Source organism: Aphelocoma coerulescens, chromosome 2, assembly GCF_041296385.1.
Source record: "Aphelocoma coerulescens isolate FSJ_1873_10779 chromosome 2, UR_Acoe_1.0, whole genome shotgun sequence".
Classification (NCBI taxonomy): Eukaryota; Metazoa; Chordata; class Aves; order Passeriformes; family Corvidae; genus Aphelocoma; species Aphelocoma coerulescens.
Window position 1 is genome coordinate 103,331,733 of NC_091015.1, and position 21,219 is coordinate 103,352,951.

Here is a 21,219-nt window from a genome sequence, read left to right on the forward strand (position 1 = left end):
GACAACATCAGTCACGATGACCAGCTGTTGGTGTTAGAGCAGGAATTTCAGTGGTACAAACTGTGTACAAACTCTGTACAAAATGGAGCGAGCTTAGTTTGGGAGGAGGGGGGCAGTGATGTAGAAGGACTGGCCTTTCCACCAGCTTTCCACTTTTCATGATACGTGGCTGCAGTCTGCTTCTGCTTCAAGTGGGTGCATGTGCCTTTCCAAGAAACATTGTCCTGGGACCTGTTTGTGGAGCATCAACTTTTATACATCTTCATTAGCACACAGTCATGTCTTAAGAAAAACAAAACCACAGGTTGTGCTAAGATGTAGATATTTAAAATTATTTATTTATCATTCAATTTGCAAATAAAAACACAACACTTTTGGCTTTTTGCCCCATTAAATAAATAAAAAATGTTTATTTTTCTCACACCAGACAAAAAATATTGTTCTGAAGTACAAAAACAGTTTTTGTTCAAAAAAAGTCAAACATAAAATTTATATTATTTTGCCATATCCCTTAATAGAAAATTAATGCCATATAATAATAACAATAATAGTAATAATAACATTATCATCTCAGTCTTCAGATGTCTTTCTATAGTTTTAAAAAAATCCATTATTTTTGTCACTCAAGATGACAAATATGGTTTCTTTGTGGATTTGTTTAGTTGTTTATTTCATGGAGATGACTAGTTTTAAGTGGCACTGAGTTTAGCATTACATATTCAACGAACATTTATTGGTTTTGGGAAAACTGCAATTCTTGGCATATTTTCTTCAATTAGATCAACCATAAACACATGTTATGTGAGTGTGTGGTTATTTGGTTCATTTGTAAACATAGGTAATAAAATGTCTGTATTGCAATACCTCTGTGTGCAGAGTATTTGTATTATTTATTCCACTGGAGTTTGCTCATTAATCATGGTGACAGCTGATACTTTTTTCACTGGCATGAGATATACAGTTGTTAAAAAATTTGTTAGAAAGCTTAATATTGTCATTTATGATATCTGCAAAATAGAGAGAACCTTCATGGGAAAACTAATATGACAAATATTGATACCAGTGGTAGATGTCTTTTGTCTCACAAGTAGTGACCTCTTGGAAAGGCACTAAGGTGTTAAATGTGAAGACCACAGACTTTTAAATGCATAATGCATGTGTACTCAAGAAATTCTTTACACATAAACTCAAAATTATTTAACCGACACTAGATATCCTAAAGGGTGGGAAGGAGCAAAATTCTATTCTAAATAGGATAACATATGCATACAAACATGTAATAATTAATTTAACCAAACATGTCTTAGGAAAAAATAATTAGAATTAAAGAATCAGCTGACATTTGAAGAAAGGGGTGAGGCTGTAAACTGTGATCTGGTAAGGACATACCACCATTGTGAAACAGGGGTAAAAATCATATCTGAAAACAGATAAAACTTCAGAGCTCCCCAGCTGGACAACAGGAAACAACCATAAAGGAAAAACTCTCAGATTAACCAAATTTAGATTTCACTTTGACAGGACCCTCTATATTAAATGTTTTGTATAATAGCGCTACAAGACAAATGATAAAACATTTGGAGCTGGTGACGTCCTCCAGTGTCCTGAGGTGGTTGAAAATCAAGAAAATTTTATGGAAAAAAAAGCTCAGTGACTCTAAGAGACAAAATTAAACTGTCAAAGGAAGCCTCAGGGTCAAATTTGGAAAAGTCCTGATTTCTGTATGAGAAGCTGAAAAAGAAAAACAAAAGTAGCCTCTTCCCTGTTTCAGTCAAGCTCTTGTCACAGACAGACGTGACCACTCTAGACAGACTTCAGCCTTCCCAGGCTGCTTCCGTGCTAGTGTGACTATGCATTTGGGATCAGAATCAATTTCTTTGGACACTTATAACTAAATTCAAACTGTTAACAACTCTCCAGCTTATATTTTCTTTACTTTAAATGTATCTTGGGGTGTTACTCTATGAGGACTATCAGGAATTAGAGTACTAACTAGGAAATTTAGTACCAGCTCATACTGTACTTCATACATCTTCAAAAGTGTCACCAGAAAGTTTCACCTGTTGGAGAAAAACCTGTTTTAATGCATCATGACCACAAGAGGAGAGAAAGTGTATGCTAAAGGAGCCAAGAACCCTATAATATGCATACTCAGAAAACTCAGGAATTATGAGAGTGTGAGCTTTAGTGATCTGGCAAGTGAACTGTTTAATCATTATCAATTGCCTTTAGTTAAGACAATAGAAAGTCCCTTTGTGAATACCCTCTTTTATTCTTTTGTTTTTTGCAAAGAAGTAAGTCGTGTGTAAAGAGAGATTTGGCAAGAGACTAAGGAGACACACATTTCCTGTAAGTAAAACCTACTATCTTACCGATGCTGCTAAAAGACTCAGAGTTTTATCCTTGAATATATATGCCACTGCTGTTTACTTTAATGGGAGATATGTGCCATATTCCAGTAATCAACCTTGGCATTTGCAGAGAACTCCAGCTAGGAAACCAAATGCTTGTTTCATAGTTAGGCTGCCCTTGCTATTGTTGGAGAGATGTAGACACCAGCAGACCATACACACTCTTTCCATTTTGCTTATTTTAGAAGTGTAACTGGTTTATGACATGCTTGAAGAAACCTCACCTCCTGTATTAAACTCTCTGAGCACCAGTTCTTACACTAAAAACTCTGAATATTCCATCATCTTATTTTCTTTCAGGATAGACTGACTTTCAGAACATACTCTTAAGATTTCTAGCACAAAATTCAGATGCCCCATGTTCTTCAAACATGAAATTACAGGGAGAAGAATCAAATGGAAGGCTTATGAAAGTCTCTGAAATTAGTTCTGGATTAATCTTGGGGTTTGTGAAAGCCCAAGCTCTCACCCTAGGCTATTTATTTTGTCATTAAAATTCTGGCTGCATTCATCCCTCTTTATTTCATATTGGTTTAAAACAACTAAAATCAAATATTTTTTTCGTTGTATTAAATTCCACAGTCCATCAAGTTAATATATTAATTTGTCATATCTATATTCAGGTGGGAAGAGACTGGAGAGTAGGTACAAACAATTCATTTTTGAAGGAGAAAGGCTTCATTCCCTAGAGATAGCATAGCAGGTATTTTGCAAGTGGAGGCATACTATTACTTAAATCCTCAAATACTTTTGTCTATTGTCTTCAAAAGTAGAACATGCATTAGCCCATATTAATTCAACCTCACTGTGACCCACAGTGACATATCACTGTCCTTAATCTTTATAAATGGCTTTTTCACTCTGCACCATCAAAAAACTTTCTTTTTGCTGATCAATACAAAGTGTATTTGAAAAGAGCATTATCTGCCTTTGAAAAAGCCTTCTGCACAATCAATGGTCTTCAGAAGCAGATGCTGATCAAGCAAGCATAGGCAACATTGTAGAAAGCTAGTAAATACTGATCCCAATTCAGAAAAGGAAATTGCCTTGTAGTTGCAGTGTCTGACTTCATTTAGCTCATAAGTTTACTGAAGGTCTGATTGGCTGATCTGGTAAACACTACAGTGCATCATCACTGAACTCTGTGCTTGTGTGAACAATGCTCTGGTTTTCCATGGTCACACTGTGAGATAAAACTACAATTAAAAATAATTTCCAAAATGCTGATTTTTGTTGTAGAAAAACATGACTAATACTAATTGTTCACATGATTTCAGAGTGGATTGAAGCAAGCAATACAAAAGCTCTGACACTGGCATATTTTATGAATTTGTAATCCTTAACTAAAAAAACCCAAAACATAATATTCAAAATAAGGTTTGATCATTTTTATATATCAATCACCTGAACTCAACCGGTTTGACAAAGTTAAAGACTCAATTAATTTCTTTGTTTTCTAGGATTTTATTGGTAGAACCTGGCATTTATGAGAGCAGAAACAGCATTCCATGGTAGGCCTAGATCCAGCCAGTACTACTCCACCAGTGCAGACAGAAGGAAAGATGCAAGGGAACCTCAGCAGATGACCTAAAGGTCCATACAATGCATTACAGTAAAACTTGAATTATTCTAGATTTATGATGTTGTTTACAACAGAAATCTTGTTTAGTACTTCCAAATTGTGAAAGTCACATAATTAGCTGTCAGAAAAGTGCACTGATCGTCATTCTGCAAAAGATATTTTAGCTTACAGCATGGTATAAATCACAGGAGGTGACGGTCATATCCTGTGTCACTGAAGTCAATAGGACTTAACTGATATTCAGTGGCCTATCTGAGCATTCCTTCAGATTATTGTAGGAAAGGTTGTCCCTCACAAACATAGGGCAAAAATACACTGATTGCAGGTCTAAGATTCAGAAGGAAATACACTAGTAAAGGTGCCACAAATATGTGATCAGCCTACTACTCCAGTCAGCTTGCTTGTTCTGGAGTAAGAACCAACCCCAAATTCTCAGCAGTCAGAGGATGGACCAATTATCTTTGAGCCAGACACAATGCTGGGCAATAAGTGACAGGACAATACCATGACACCATAAGCATTTTGTGTCAAATAGTTATTCTCCATCATGGCTCTGTGCTGGAAGACTGGGATGGGATTGATGAAGTCTATGAACAACACAAATACACTTACTCGAAAATTTACTCAGAAGAATAAGGATGAGAAAGGCAATGGCCATTCTTCCTGTCCAGCCTGAGGCTGGGTGAATTCACTGGCCTTCACTGGAAAATCATCTTTATAAAAAGGCCCAAATGGACTTTTCACAGAACATGTGTCTTCTACTAAACAGGAAAAATAAATTCAAAATTTAAAGACTACCTCCTGCATCACAGAAGTGTATGAAAAAATATTTTACTCTATTTTATTTTTTAACAGATTTACAGACATTAGTTACTAAAAAACTGCAAAGTACTTTCATCTGTACTCTCAAAGATATGTCACTACATGAATAAAACTTTTAGATTTTAATTACTTTTAAGAACTTAAGAAATTCTGAAGTAAAATTCAAGACATACTTCGACCCCAGAGTTTTGACCTAAGTTGAAAGTAATAATACATCATCATCATTATCATATTAATAATAATAGTAAAAATCCATACTCTTTAAACCTAGCTCTTGAACGACTTAGACCCAAATTTCCTAAACTGAGAGCCTAATTTTCCACACAAATACAGTAATTAGATATGAAACTGGTCATGTAGCATAATGTTGTCATAGTGTGGTATTTGGTCTATATTAGGAGGTAAATCAGGGAGCAATTGTGTGGTTTTACAGCCACTATATATTTGGAGGGTGGGAAGAGTAGTTTGGGCTGTCCAGATCATCGCTGAACAATGGATCTGAAATAGGGTTGTTTCTAGTATATATGTGGAGGACAGAATATGACAGGACAATATTTTTCACTGTCAGTTTGTTGGCTGTTAAGAAAAGCGCTTGGTTTGGGTTGACAAGCCATATGTGATAAATGGTGCATAGTTTTGTAGGACAGTATTTTCTCAGCAAGAGGTGAAAGGCTTGTCTTATTTTAAAAATGAAGTGGAATGACTTTTTTTTTTTTTTTTTTTTGCAGAATGGTGGTCTGATGCCAAGGACTATGGGAGGAGTTGTAAAAATCCAAATACGCGTATCCACCATAATGATGTCAACCACTTTTTAGCATTATTAGCATTATTTTGCAATAATGCTCAGAACCCTCATTGGAATGAAGACCACATTGTGATCTACATTTGTTCCTGTTCAGCCCAAATACATAATGAAATTGGGTTCTTTGCTTACTGGAAAAGGCTATTGTTGCATCTTTGCTGCTGACTCAATATATTACAAATATACTACCAGAGAAAAGTCCCATATAACTGCAGTTGCCAACTACACAGTAACATACATGGCTTAATTTATGTCTCCTTTGGCACTGGTACTCATGACTTACACAATACATGTAAAGGAGGCCCATCAGAGGGCTCTTAAACTATTTTAGAATACTAATCAGTCCCTACACACTACAGCTTTTATGCTGTTTACAGTAAGCTACAAAGGCAGAAGCAAGCTGCAAGTGCAAGCCTCAGCCAGGGCAGCAGTCCTTAGTCCTGTACCATTACCAGCACCCACCAAATGCAAATCTAAGGTAATTACATCCTTGATAATCATCAAGTATGTGACAACACAAATCCCTAAAATAATAGCTGTTAGTGAAAAATAATTCCTATTGCATGGAAACTACTGCTTCCCTGCAAGATCCCCTCTTCCTAAGCAGCACCATTCAAAAACCCCTCAGTGAGCTCAGCATGCTCAGAAGAGCTTGCGCTGTGCAGGTCAGAGAGCACCTCCACCACATCCCAGTCCCTGACTGTGCCTTGGTGGAGGCACAGGGCCAGCATGTTAACTTGTCAGTCTTCAAAAACTGAAAAGAACAAGTAACAGCAAAGGATACTGCAATATAAGAACAACTGAGAGGGAGACTGCATCAAATCCATGTATTGGGATGGTGCTTAAAAGATCAGCCACCAACAACATAACTCGAATAAAGAGCAGCACGGTAGCACAATGAAAAACTGCCAAAAAAAAAAAAAAAAAAAAAAAAGAAAAGCAAAAAAAAAAAAAGCTAGGTATGCTACATTGCTATGCAATGTAATATGCCCATTTTAAGGCATGACTGCAAGCTCCTAATTAAGAGTTCTATTTCTTTAGCCCCGGACAAAGTAAAAAAGTGAAGTTTAGCACAGTAACTTTTTGCTTTAAACTGAGCAATGAAAGTTTGATCCCCTGACATAAACGACAAAATCCTCTAGGCTTTCACAGCTTGGTGGAAACAGCCAAATCTGCATTCAACTTGTTTTTCACATTTCCATCATTGTGCAGAATGAAGCCTTGCGGAGCCCAAGGGACATGTGTTTAGCTGCCATTCTGCAGCGCTTGTAGCATTTTAACTTCAAGCCTCTGGGAAAAAGCCGCATACCTATTACTATGGCTTTGGAGTTTAAATTGTTAGTTGATGTGTCCTGTTTAGCAAATCCAAAAAGCAGTTTGTGCCTGAAAAATAGACCAGGGCCCTGCAAGAAGAGAAGTGGTTTGGCTGGTTGTTTTTTAAATAAAAGCCTAAAGAAGTGGCAGTCAAAAGTAAGTAATCAAGTATTTGTCCCTCTTGTCTGCCTCTGAATTATTTTACACTTAAATTGACTCATTGCTGACATAATAAGTTTGGCAAGGTACAGTGCTCACCTATCTGACCTTCTGTATGAAATATGCTTATGAGACTAAAAAGGAGACAGGCTGACCCATTCTTCTTTCAGTGGGGTTTTTAAATATAAAAATAAAAATAAAATAAAATAAATAAAATAAAATAAATAAAAATAAAAAAAACCAAATCAAGGATAGAACCCCTTTCCACACTCTCATATAAAGCTCATTATACATAATCAAACAGGATCAGCATTTTGCAAGCAGAAAGTCCATTTTACTTTTCTCTGCAGGTATTAACAAGGAAATACATATAAAACTTAAAACTGTATTTAGTTTTATATGTTTGCAGACAAGTGTGTTTCTGTAGGCTTGGATGGGTATGTTGTTGATTTTCATTATATATATATAATCTGCCATCCATTTACTGTATATTTCATAGAAGAAATAATAGCTGACTTACAATGCAAAGACAGTCAATATACTTTTTAAATCTAAAGAACAGCCTTCATAACTGAAAGGATTAACATTTTTCAGTTTGTTTTAAAACACTCCTTCTTAAAAAGAAGTCTGTTCTTATGAATAAGTTTATGTTGGCCAGCTAGACTATTATCTGGGGAACAAATGTTTCCTTGTGAACATGAGACAACTTGCAACTTTTGTTACAGTATTTCAAATAATGGAAAGTAATAGTAAAATTGCTGCAATAAACGGAAAGAAAATCTCAATAGGCAAGTCTGTTATGCAATATGTATTCCCCTTGCTGTTCCCTCACTGGTGCCAAAAGCATGTCACTCAGGTAATTTGTTTTAGACCCTTAACAAGACTTAAAAGCAATTATTATGAAACACTGACACAACAGATCTCACCAACAATTGAAGTTTGACAGCTTGTGAGAAAAGTCTCATGTTTATGTCATTGGAGATGTGATCCTTTTATGACCTCCTTTTTCACTGCCGTGAATGATAAACTATCGCTTTCCAGTAGTTCACTATAGCTGAAGGCCCAGTGTACTGTACTTGTAAAGGAAATTTTCAGTTGGTTCTCTGAATCAAATAAAGCTGGAAACTCCTTTGGTCTCTTTGACTGATCTAGTTTAGGCTTTATGATATGCTCTAACTGTGTAAGGAGCTAAAAACCTAAATATATCCACACTGTGCATCCGTAAAGAACTGTAGAACAAACATCAATAGAGATACATGTGTGGGGCTAACACACATACACTTACTGGTTGAAAATAGCTTCACATTTGCTTTTCTAAGGAAACTGAAACTTGCATGTGAGAGAGGGAGAGAAAGGACATGTTAATATCTACTGCAATATATTTATTTGCCTTGTTTCAGAGTAGAGGTTGGAGGGATTATTTAATGGTCTATGTTCATTCCAGCATCTGCAAGCACCCAAATCAAGCACTCTTAATCCACATTTCAGAGGCAAATGGAAGATGATGTGGTAAGCAGGTCTACATATTCATGCTGCAAGTATTCATCAAAACTCACCTGAATCAGTTGGAATTGCTGAGGAGCAGTGGAATAGAAATAATCTTCAGGCAGTGGGTTTAGAGCTCCCTACACTCCTGCACTTAGTTTGAACAGCACTAGACAAAACCCATATTCCTTTCTTTGCTGTTAGGTAGCTTTCTTAGTGAAGATAAATTAAGAAAAAAAAAATAGAACAAAAACCCACCAAACTCACAAATCAACACCACACCCCCTAAAACAAATAAACAATCCACCAACTTTCTGACAGTTTGATATATTTGTGTACTCACATCTTGGTTTCTTCTTGTGGGCCGTAGAAAAGCTGTATGCACAGCTTCCATGGTGTATAGCTCAGCTCCATGTTATATATCATGCTGCACTCAATGTGAACCTCATGAGGCATTCTCTTCTACCTAATATTGTCACACATTAACCAAACTGCAAGTCTTCCTAAAAGAATGCTTCATCTTAAAATTTTGATCACTCTGTATCTTAAGCATATGCAAGTAAGAGTGCACGTCTTTGTTTAATGATTCTAGAAAGGTTAAGATTTGATACACATATGTTCTAGGTCACGAAGTGATTTAAAGGACTTCAGATTAAAGTATCTTTCCTCTCATTTGTGTATTCTGACTCTTTATTTGCATTGTTTGCACAATAGCAGAAAAACTTGAGAATAAAAACTGTTCCATTTTAATTAGTATATTATGCAGCTGATAATTTATCATGGGTGTTACTTAACTGGTACTTTCACAACACCAATCTAACCCATGTTCAGCAGCTTTAATAATGGTTTATAATCTCAAACAAAAGGATTTTTGTTTCCATCCAGATTTTCTTCCCTATTGCTGAAAGGAGACCATGGCAAGAACTTCTTTTTTTTCTTTCTATTTTAAGAAAGGAGTAGAAGTGTGGTCATCATGAAGAGTAGATGACATGTTTCTAAATCTTAGATGCTCAAAGAGGTATTTGGTCTCTCATGCCCACATGCCCTTTTAGAAAACAATGACAGTCATATTTAATTTTAACTACTACCACAGAATATCAAAATATGACCAGGCCCAGTGGATACCAGGGCACCAGTTATGACATGATAAAACTTTTTTATAACCCAATGTTTAAAACCTATTTATTTTTCCTTTTGTTTAGGACTGCAGATCAGAACACAGTTTAATTGCAATCTATAGAGAAACCAGCTGTGATCATATCTAGGACCTTTCAGTAGTACCATATAAGCATAAATAAATAAATAATTATAATGAATGGCCATATTTTTGTTCTAAGTAAATAATTATAATTAATTGCCATATTTTTTTTCTAAATATTAGCTGAAGCTAGTTGCAGAGGGCAGAACCTTAACCTGGACATATATAATGAGACAAGATTAATATATTAATTGTGTAAAAGTCGCAGCTAGTAAGTAACGTTAAGAATCTTGTGATTCTAGAACACATTGACTGCATTTCACCACATCCTTAAAACGTGCTTAATCTGAGTTAGATTACATCCCAGTTGAGAGGAAACCCACCAAATACATCACTCTCAGGTCCTCTCTGTCTGACCTTAGGAGAGCTTGGCCTGCAGGACAGTCAGATAGAATCTGGACTCTCAGAGGTGGGATGGAGCAGGCAAGTAAGTGAAGGACTTCACGTATGTTCCAGAAAACCATTGGTATCCTCTGATATTGCTGGGACACCTCGACATTCAGTCATGGTTTTAAATCAAAGTGTAATTCCATGATACTTATCTCTTGGAGCAATATGGTTACAGTGTGCTTAATGCAATCACTTTTGTTCACCCTGGAAAACTAAACACACATGCTGACTATATACCCCAAATTCCAACACAAGTCTCACTAAACTTCAGGCCATCTGCTAACCAGAGAGGCCTGAACTTTTGGAATTATGTTCTGTTTCTCCTTTTGTTTATATTTATATATATGCAAAGCCCTGCTAATTGTGTCAGAGAATAAAGCGTAAAAGCAACAGCAAACTCAGCTTGAATAACAGTTATCTAATGATCTGGGAAGTAATAGTGTGTGCCTTCTGCATCAGGAAGTTTCCAAGTCTTTGACTTTTCAAGAGTTGACAGAGTAGCAAATTGGTGCAAACTATTGTAATTTTCACAAAAACACATCTAGTACTTTAGTGACAGCCTGGCACACTTCAGTGGCATGTTGAAATAATAAAACCAGTGTCAGGAACACCTTGCCTTGAGATTATTTTAGACTTTAAAGATACTAATGCAGTTTTACCAGTGAATTCCTTGTTGGGAATGTAGCCTTCTGCTAACCTGGGGTGGTCTTAGTTCTCTTGTTACTACAGTTTAACATCTCAAAGGTCTGTAACAGAGATTCTTCTTCAGTCTCTCAAAAAAAGCTTCAAACATAGCTGTTGGGATATTCCCAACAATATTGGCATACAGGTCCGTAGCTATGTTGCTAAATGGGACTGAACACGATTCTTTAAGTGCATGTAACTAAAATGTTAAAATCTAAATGATCCCTCCACATTTCTACTTACACTCCATGATGAACCTTTGATCAGTGCCCCTCCATACATCTGCTCCTCTCCTCCCATTATTATTTATCTTTATTTTATTTATTGCCATTGAAACTAGCAATCTCAAGGATATGAGGTGTTTAATGTCTTGCTCATTACTGCAAAACAAATGCAGGTTTGTGTGAATCACCATCATTAGCAGAAACGAGAGCACTCCTAATTGCAAACAATTACCCAACAAGTGTTGCTCTTCCCCAAGAAACCTATTAAATGCTCACAGTGGAGCACCTGGCAGCCTTCTGAGACTTCAGTTTCCGATGCAAATGGAGGCTGTCATAGAATTTGGTGACTTTCATTCAGTTGTTTTAGATAGGTGGGTAGAATTGATTTAAATGTGTCTAGAAAGAATGCTCACAAATGGCACAACTTGTCAGAGTTACCTGCATTCTTATCCCACTTATTCCAAGTGGTTTTATGTTTAGTTGGTTGGAGGTGTGTGTGTTTTGCTTTTTTTTTTTTTTTTATATTTGGGTTGGTAGTTTGGTGGTTTTTGGGTTGGTTGGGTTTTTAACAACAAAACAAACAAAAACACCCTAGCAATCTATCTTCTGGTTCTAAAGATCTCTCTCCAGAAGTCATAATATTGGCATGTCCTAGTCACGATGCCCTGCAGACAAACAAAGCATCTTGGTCTTCTAGGGGCATTAGCAATCACATCTTTTATCAATAATTGAACCCTGAAATGGCTTAGGTTTCTGTGCAATTTATGACTGCCTCCTTGATCCTAGGTATTTCACGTCTGGAGAATTGCATCATAGTATCACACCTGAAAAACAAAATGTTGTGTTTTCTATTTTTGTAACCCCCTAAGGATACAAGTCATAAGAGCAGGCTTTCACCCTCAAGGTTATAGCAACAGTTGTATTCTTCTTGTGCAGCACCTCAACCAGGTGATGGACACAGCAAAGCTTCTGCCATTTAGGAGTTAATGTAGCTGGAGTGTGTGTATGTGTGTGTGCATGCACTAATTATAGATCACAGCATGCACTAGGATGCTAAGGAAGTTCAAAGAGAATATTAGATCCCTGACTCCAGCAGATGCACAGCTCTGGGGTATAAGAAAAAAATGTGTGAGCAAATCACACAAGCTTCCTGAGCAGCTAGAAACAAACCTGGAACCCTGCAGGCTATTGTTGGATTTGTAAAATTGACAATAGCCTCTGCAACTTGTAATTTAGTCTTGTTTTTCATTATTATTAAGATTATTGTTTCAGTTTACTGAGCTCATGAAAATGTAAGTAGAGAAGAATGCAAGGAGTCTCTGCCAGTATTTATGCTATAAAATATTAACCTGTTGACGCCTTGCATTAAAATGGATTCATTTTTAGAGCGAGCATAATAGTTCTATCATCTTTATGAAAGCATTATACCCTATTCTGAAGTGCCTTGAAAGTGCTCCTTGAGTTCTGCATTTCTAAACTCAGTTTATACAATATTTAGAATACATTTAACACACACAACCCTTGCTGTTTGAAGACAACTATATCAGGCCATAGAGCTGGTGGCTGCGATGTTGCCTTACAGTTGTTTGGGCAGGGCAGTAAAGTTTAGAAATACTCAGTGAAGACTTCTTTCACTCCTCTAATGTAAACCATAGATTTTAAGGCCAAATGAATTCATTTTGCTGTAACCATCCAGTTAATCTTAAGGAATTTCACACAGTCAGTAATGGGATAGAGAGATTCATTCCCAGTAGGGCATCCATTATTGGGCAAAACTGACCTCCTCACTAATAACAAGCCTGTCTTTCATCTTGTTTTCACTGTAGCACAATAGCTTGGAGAAACACATCTTCCAGAAAGAGATCCAGTCCTGAACTGAAGACGCCATGAGAAGGAAAAGCCACCACTTTACTCCAATAATCTGTTTCAAGGACTTCTCAGACCTACTTTGAAATTGTGCGCTTGATTTTTCAGATGACTTTGCCTTGCCTCAGCCTCCAGCCATTGGTTCTAATTATGCCTCTCTCTACTAGATTAAAGAGCCTTTAGTATCCTACACTATCTCTCCTGACATTACTTTTACAGTGAGATCAAACCACCTCTGACATTCTTAATACAATAAGCAGAATGATCTTTAATGTTCTTGTAGTAAAATGTCTCTTCCTGGGCCTCAAATAATTGCCGTGGGTTTTCCTCCAATTCTGGGCACCCTTTAAGATGTGGATATTAGAACTGATTGCACGGATATAGCTTTGTTCACTACTTCCCTGTTAAGATAGTCAAGGAGCACATTCTTGGGGTTTTGCCTCAGTTTTGCCATTCAAATACTCCAGTGTCTGGATCAGTTGCTTCTCAGGATGAGACTCCCCATACTGCAGCTATACACCGTGCTCCTTGACATGTAATTGTCACCACCTCAGTGGCAGTCTGGTAGAGGGAATAATCACCATTATAGTGACTTTTTTTTCTTATTACATTTAAGTAGAATTTTCTGGTTTTCAGTTTGTGCCTATCACCTATCACCACCTCAGTGGATACCACTGAGAAGAGTCTAACTCCATTTTCTTTGCTCCTTTCTATCGCACCTTAGTAAGATTTGCTCCTGAACCTTCCCTTCTCTAGCCTAAGTGATCCCATCTCTCTCAGCCTCTCATATGTCAGAGGCTACAATCTCTTCAACATCTTTGCAACCCTTCATTGGCTTTGCTCCTGCATGTCCAAGTCTCCCTTTCTCTGGACATCCTAGACCTGGACACACAACTCCAAATGTACTCTCAGCATGGCTGAGGAGAAGAATCACCACATTAACCTGCTGGTGAAGCTCTAATGCAGGACGGCTACTGCTGGCTGCCTTTGCCACAAGGGCAAATTTCTGGCTCACATTCCACTAGGAGCCCTGTGGCCTCTTCTGCAAGGCTACTTTCCAGTCAGTCAGACCCCAGCCTGTTCATGGGGATGCCTGGAGTTTCATTCCTCCCCAGGGGTAGGGCTTGGCCTTTATTTTCTTTCATTCATGTCTGGAGATTCCCACTGGCCCACTTCAGCAACCTCTCAAGATCCCACTTAATGGCAGTGCAGCCACCTGGTGTATCAATCACTTCTCATGTGCAAATCTGCTGAGGGTGCACTCCATCCCATCATCCAGGTTATTAGTGACTATGTTGAACAGTACTGGCCTTATTACCAACCTCTGGATTAAAAAACTAGTAATGACACTCCAGCTGGCCTTCATGCATGTGACCCCCAACCCATCCACCTTTTATCTACTGTCTTTTTATCTCACTATTATGCATCACGTTGTCATGAAGAAGTCAGAGATGGCAACACAGAAAGCTTCACAGCCACTGCTGTCTGCCAAGTCAGTCATCTGATTATAGAAGGCTATCACATTCTTCAAACATGATTTCCCCTTTCTAAAGCCAGGCTGATTACTCCCAATCACATCTTGTCCTCCTTACATCCAGAAATACTTTCCAGAATTATTTCTGCATCATGCTGCACACAATCAGCAAGGCTGATTGGTTTGTAGGTCTCTAGAACCTCCTTCTTGCCATTCCTGAAGATAAGGATGATATTTGCTTTCTTTCAGTTGTCAGGAAACTCCCCAAAGGCCTACAGCCTTTCAAAGATAAACAAGAGCAGCCTCATGATGACATCAGACAGCTCCCTCAGCATTTGTGGATGCATCCTATCGGGTCCCACAGGTTTGTTTATTTCCAGTTTATTTAGCGTACTTAAGTTGATCCTTCACGAAGGGTAACGTTTTCTTTGTCCAGACTCCCCGGTGTCCTCAGGGACCTGGGATTTCTGAAGCCTAATTTTATCAGTAAAGGAGTGAGGCAAGAATGCTATTCAGTACCTCAATCTTCTCCATGCCCTTGATTACAAAGATCACTGGAAGAAACGGCTACAACCTTCATAAGGGCAAGAAGCTTGCTGTGTCTTTTTCCTTCTTGATTCACCAACCAACCAAATATAGGGTTTGACTTTAGTAAACCAGACTGCCTAACATGCTAGAAATATGGCAAAATAGAGAAAAGTATTTTTAATTTAAAATGACAAGTATTATTTTAGTTCTTCTTTTAGTCTGGAATGTTCTTAAAATGTAAAGAAAATTAAAATGGGGACTAGGAGAAAAAAATAGATCAGAATTAGATAAACAAATTACAGTATTTGGGATACAGTGTTCTGCATTAGAAACCATCCCTAAGCTGTGACATGATCAGCAGAGTAGCAGCATGGCTATGCTAACATAAACATTTTTTTAATTAAATATTCAGTTATATAAATATAAAATAGTGTTTTGTATTTCCTTTCTTGAACTATTAACACAAGTAGACTCTCACAGGAAAGCATGATGGATTTAAGTCTTAGAAATTAAAGCAATTTTGAGTAACCCATACTGAAAATGCTGAAATCACAAAAGGAGCATCAGAACCACCATATTGATCAGCCAATTGGTAATAAATATTTTCTCCAACTAGGAGCAGTAGTGGGCACTTGGCCCAAGTTAAGAAAGGCTGGACAGTTAGTTTCTAATGTGAATGGACTAATGTTTCTGGAGTGCATTCACCCTTTTTTATATTCTCTGGTTAGACTCTATAACATGCTTTTTTGTGTATGTAGTTTAAATCTGCTTTCTGATAATTTCTTTGGGTGCCCTGAGAACATCGTACTAAAACACTGAAAGCTGCTTCCTATCCAACCCTCTCCCAATTACTCACAATTTTATCAATACTTACCATAATCCAGTTTAGCTACCTCTGCTAGAATCTGAAAGGAATGGGTCTACTAGAGGTAAGTTGCTCCATTCCTCTGAAAAAGGTTCCCTTTCTCTGCTACAGAGACCAAAAACATGGCAAAACTCAAAAGGAAGACATTCTCGTGGACAAGATGCACACCCTGATTTCTACTACTTAATCTAAGCAGAATGAAACATCACGCTTTCAGCACGGGTTCAGGTGTATTCAACTTTTTCAATTTTGAATTCTGTCTTTTCATCTTGACTTATTAATTTTTCAGATAAGTGAGTCCATTTGACTGTGTTTCCCAATATCCTGGCATGCACATGCAATTGCTGGGAGAAGGGCATTGTTTTTTTAAGTCCACCTAAAAGTGTAACGTCTGGCTCTAATTCACTATTCTCCCATGAAGGCCATGGGGAGGATTACATTTCTTTCTTCCCTATTCCCTCTTTCCTAGCTAATGTCTGCTGCTGTCACACACTGCTGATAGCAGCAGAGCGAGATGGGTAAACCAGATCAAAGAGAAATGTCAGCTCCAATTTTTGTCCATAGGATTGTAAAGTAACAAGGAGTTAAACAGAGTAATGCCTTTTTTCAGCATTTACATTTCATAGCTGGTACTTTTTTGCCATACATCTCACATTAAACAGCTTCCTAGTAAGTAAAAACCAAATTTCTTACCCTCCATAGTGTCACTGAGTTCAAAAAGGTCTGAAAAAAGGTAGCACAAGGCTGAATTTGACTCTGTGCTTCAGAACTGACAACCTGGCGTAGCAGCCTGCAGCAGCAGCACATATAGGAAGAATTTCTTTCCCTCTGTGGATTGCTCTTGCAATCCTTGACTCAGCCTTTGCACACATTTTCTCTGGAAATCAAACGGGAATTTACCGTATGGAACCAATGCAGAATATGCAGCTGCGATTTTCAGGTTAGATAACTGAATGTAATCAAAGAAAGGAGTTTTGCCTTTCCCTGCAGCCAAATCTGCATTCAGCGATGGAAAGGCTGTCCTAGTTGCAAAATACACTGTAAAAAACAGAACCTATCATCACAGCATTAAAAATGTTACTTGATATTCACACACTGAATAACTTCAAAAGGAACAGTAAGGAAATAAAAACAACCTCAGCACCTACAGTATTTAATGGCAGTGGTACTCGACCTATGGAATTCATTCTTCAGAGGCCTATATAGAGCTTTTATCATGGGTCTGAGTGAGAAATCGTATGACATGCTGGCTCAGTTCTGTTTCTTTTCAGCTATTCTGCAAACTTGTTGGATGATATCTTTCACCATTTCCTTCCATTTATGTATGTAAAGTTTCTTTTTTCCTCCTTGTAAAAACATACAACCTACACAATCAATTACTTTGCCCTAAGACACAAATTGCAGAGTGCCTTCAGGATTTCCTTAGCTGTTTTTGATGAATGCATTCATTCATAATTTTTAATAAAATGGTCACATGCGTTTCTGTATTTCTGACTTGTGTGCCTCTTGTGATTTTAAATGGCTCTTCGATTGTTAAAGGTCGAGTGCCATTGCTCTAAGGGGCGTATTTTCATTGCGGTGCACGAAGAGTTATGCACGTCAATCTTTAATCAAGATGAAAAGTCCTCCTAATGCTCTCTGCTCACAAGCTCAATGCACAGCAAAAGAAAACTTACAACAGAATAGAAGTTGCAAGTTTCAAAAAAAAAAAAAAATCTGTGTTGGTATATTTTCATCTAGTAAATCATTAATAACTTCATGATTCATTCTGAATTATTTTATTCTCTGAAACCAATGCCATTCACATGAGTAGTTCCTAGAGAAAAGCCTGTGTCGCCATGTAAAAAAATAGTTTTATCATGAGGCAACTGCTTTTAATAAATAAGATTAGAATGTACTTTATGGCAGCTTCTGAGGAAAAATTACAAATGAAATTATGCACATGGGGATTAATTCTAACTTCCAGGAAAAAAAAACATAACTACAGATAAAATTCTGGGATGTAATAAAAACCATGCATTTGAAAGAGCATTTCTCCCACACAAAACCAATAAACAGACTCTTGATCAAGCTGACACTATGGCTATATATGCTAACACACAGAACATCCCATGGAACTGTCACAGGTAACATGTGCATGCAAAAGCCCTAATTCATACTGCAGCAGCCCTGTTGATTCAAACAGACAGACCCAAGAACTCCATTCTTCTTTTCATGCCTTACCTTATGCTCATGTCTATAAATGGATCAAATTTCTTATTTACCTAGGAAAGGAAAAAAAATTCTGTAATGGATTCGCAATCAAGAAAAAAAAAATTCCAGTGGTTTTCCTTAGTTTTGAAAAGCCAGAGAAACAGAGTATATAGCATTTTTTTTTTATTTGACTGATTTGATATCTGTTTTTTATACAAATGACCACAGAAAACACATTAAAATTTGTTTCCTAGTGTGTGAAAATATGCTAGATTAAAATGGATGGGGCTTTTTGAAAGTAATTTATAAGAAGAGAATACAGGAAGTTTTTGAAAAAGAAAAATATGAAAAAAAGGAATTGAAGTACAGGGGGAAATTTATTTGGACTACTCACCTAGGTTTTGGTCAGATCAGGTTTGTGAAATTCCATTTTCTGTGAGAAAGATAACAGAACATTTAATGCAAAACTTTCTGAGGCCTCTTTTAATGTTAAAGTAAGATCTCCCTTGTTCTGGTAGCAAAAACTAGGTTTTTTTTTGAGTTAATTTTTCAATAGGAATATTGGAAAAAATGAAAGCAGTACAGATTTGCAGAGATGACTCTTCCACCTTTGCTTACCTACCAAAACCTAATTTCTGGCAGCTTTTCTGAATTCATAATTTTGTTACGGAATAAAGTTACTACTAACAGTGAGGAGAAATTGACTGGGTTTTTCTTAGGTTTTTTGTTTTGTTTTTTTTTCAGGTAGAGTGGATTGATACACATTATGAAATTCACTTACTTCAGAGAAAGAATTACACTTTAGACCACAGCAAATATTAAAGTTAGCACAGTGCAAACAATCTTTTTTTAGACTGAAAATATTTAAGAAAATTACTATAATATACCATCATTAGATTTTCAGTTTTGTTAAATACATTTAATTGGGGATGTCTTCCTAACAAAATATTTCTTAGCCTTCTTCCTAAATATTTGATATTGTATCATGCAATACAACTATTGAATTAATTTTCTCCCCTGATGCTTTTGCAATTCTGTGGGAACAAAATGATTTTTTCAAGTGCCTCACACAGCTTCCGTTGGCTTTAGTTCCCTTTAAACGTTGCCAACTCAGGCTGCACAGATTTGGATCTTCCCTTTTGTACCTGTTATTTTCAGGCTTAACCCTAATTTCAGTGTTACAAAATTCAGAGCTATAAATAATCAGTTCATACTTCTAACTGCAGAGGAGCTCTGTTAATCCTTTGAGAGCCACATCTTTATGTGCCTGAACACTTCTTCAATACTTTATTTCCTGTTGTCAAGCTGTGATACCCAACACACAAAACATGCATGCAAGAACAAGCAATAAATACCAGTTTGCTAAAACTCTCCCCCTCTCCCTCTGGTAAGAAATGCATGTGCCCCGACTGGATGTACATGTGTTTTCCCATGTGAGAATACCCTCTCTAACAACAAACAATCCATGTTTGTCACTGCCATTGAACTGACTAATCCAGGCAGTATAGAAGGCGACTTATATATCACAAAACAATGGGACTAATTTGAGTGACAATCACTTAAGCGGAACGGGCTCCTCAGCGGCATAAGGCAGCACGGGGGTCCAAACTGAAATGCACCAAGAAACAAGGGGGGAAAAAAAAAAAAGGGGGGGAAAAAAAGATAGAGGGATAGAGATCGCCCAGATAAGAGAAAGCACTAGCTGGAATGATAACTACAAAAAAAAAAAAAAAAATCCTCATCAACAGTGCTTTCTTATTCTAAACATGTATATATACACATATATACACACATATAATTTTTTTCCTTTTTTTTTCTTCTTTTTTTCCCCCCTCTGTATGGTCAACACACCCTTGATTACTTTTTCCTGGGGAAGAAACTCGTTTGCCACTCCTTTCCGGGGCAGATCCCCCTTTCCCGCACCCCACCGAAGCGACCCTCGCCGTGCTCCTGCGGCGGGCGGGGGGTTCGGCTCGGGCAGAGCCGCGGGGGCGAGCACCGGCTCGGCTCCCCTTTGAGGTCTCACTTACACCTTCGGGTTTAGCACCGCGGCTGACGCCGGCCCGGCCCGGCCCGACCCGACCCGTGCGGGTGCGGTGCCCGCTGCCAGGGCCGGGCTCGGGGGCTCGCCGGGCTCCGCGGGGCGACGGAGGCCGGCAGCGGGCGGGGGCTGCCCTGAGGGGCCGGCGCGGCTTCAGTGGAGCTCTTGCACCCCCTACAGGCCGCCCGCGGCGCAGCGGGCGGGGGGCGGCCATGGCGGGGACAGCAGCACCGCGTCGGCCCCGTGGAGAAAGAAAACCCCCCCTTCAGTGGCATTTCCTCCAGCCTTTCCTGCCGTCCGGAGCAAGCACTGCGAGCTTTTACCCTTGTTCGAAATGAACTGCAGGACAGCGGAGGATTCTTGAGGAACAGGCGCACAGGGAGGAAAAAAACTTCCGGGCGGCAGGGTGGCTCACAGCTAAACCCCGTGCTGACAGGAACTACGAAATAAATAGGAGAAGGCCGTTCACATAATAATAAATAAATAAATAAATAAATAAATAAATAAATAAATAAATGGAAACGGCCAGTTTCCAAGCCAATGTCAAGGGGAGAGAAAAAAAAAAAAAAAAAAAAAAAAAAAAGCCAAAAAAGCCTGATACAGGGCCTGTGTGGAAAAAAAACACAGCCTGGGAGACACCTGATTCCTAAACAGGCATCTTAGCAGAGCAATGGTCCCACAAAGGATAAGGAGGCTAGTTGAAGCAATTCCCATCCTCCTTTTGGTGAATCCAAAATAAAGATGTCTACAGATGGGGCACATTTGAAAAGAAACTGGAGTGTCCCATCTCAGGCTGAGCTGGCTGTAATCTGTCTGTCCGTGAGACATCTCTCACATACACACACCCAGAGTACTCAGCCGGTCATCCCTGCTGGGTACCACCGGGGCTTACAATGGGCACCAGTGCCAGGAAGTAGGACAGGCTCACCAGCCTGAACACTACTCCCCCTAAGCAGCCTCTTTCCGGGCATACTAAAGCCATTACATCTCTATAAAAATTGGGTTTGAACCATTTTGTAGCCTCAGTTGCACCACATAAATCTTGTTTGACTCAATTAGCTGCAGTCAAGTTACTGGAGACTGACACAGATTAGAGTATTGTAGGGAAAAAAGACATAAAA

General features: G+C 38.2%; 2 long non-coding RNA genes across 2 annotated transcripts in view; one reads left to right on the plus strand and one right to left on the minus strand.

The window, feature by feature from the left end:
• LOC138105840 (uncharacterized) overlaps nt 1–20,169 on the minus strand; it is a 74,297-nt gene extending 54,128 nt beyond the window's left edge. Inside the window, exons 1-3 of the long non-coding RNA XR_011148727.1 lie at nt 20,088–20,169; nt 18,452–18,490; nt 18,088–18,128 (exon numbers count right to left, since the gene is read on the minus strand). This is a non-coding gene — a long non-coding RNA (uncharacterized lncRNA). The remainder of the gene's footprint in view (nt 1–18,087; nt 18,129–18,451; nt 18,491–20,087) is intronic.
• LOC138105839 (uncharacterized) lies at nt 11,385–17,328 on the plus strand. Its single transcript, XR_011148726.1, has 3 exons — nt 11,385–11,502; nt 12,958–14,835; nt 15,976–17,328. It is a non-coding gene; the product is annotated as an uncharacterized lncRNA (long non-coding RNA).
• Nucleotides 20,170–21,219: the final 1,050 nt, after the last annotated feature.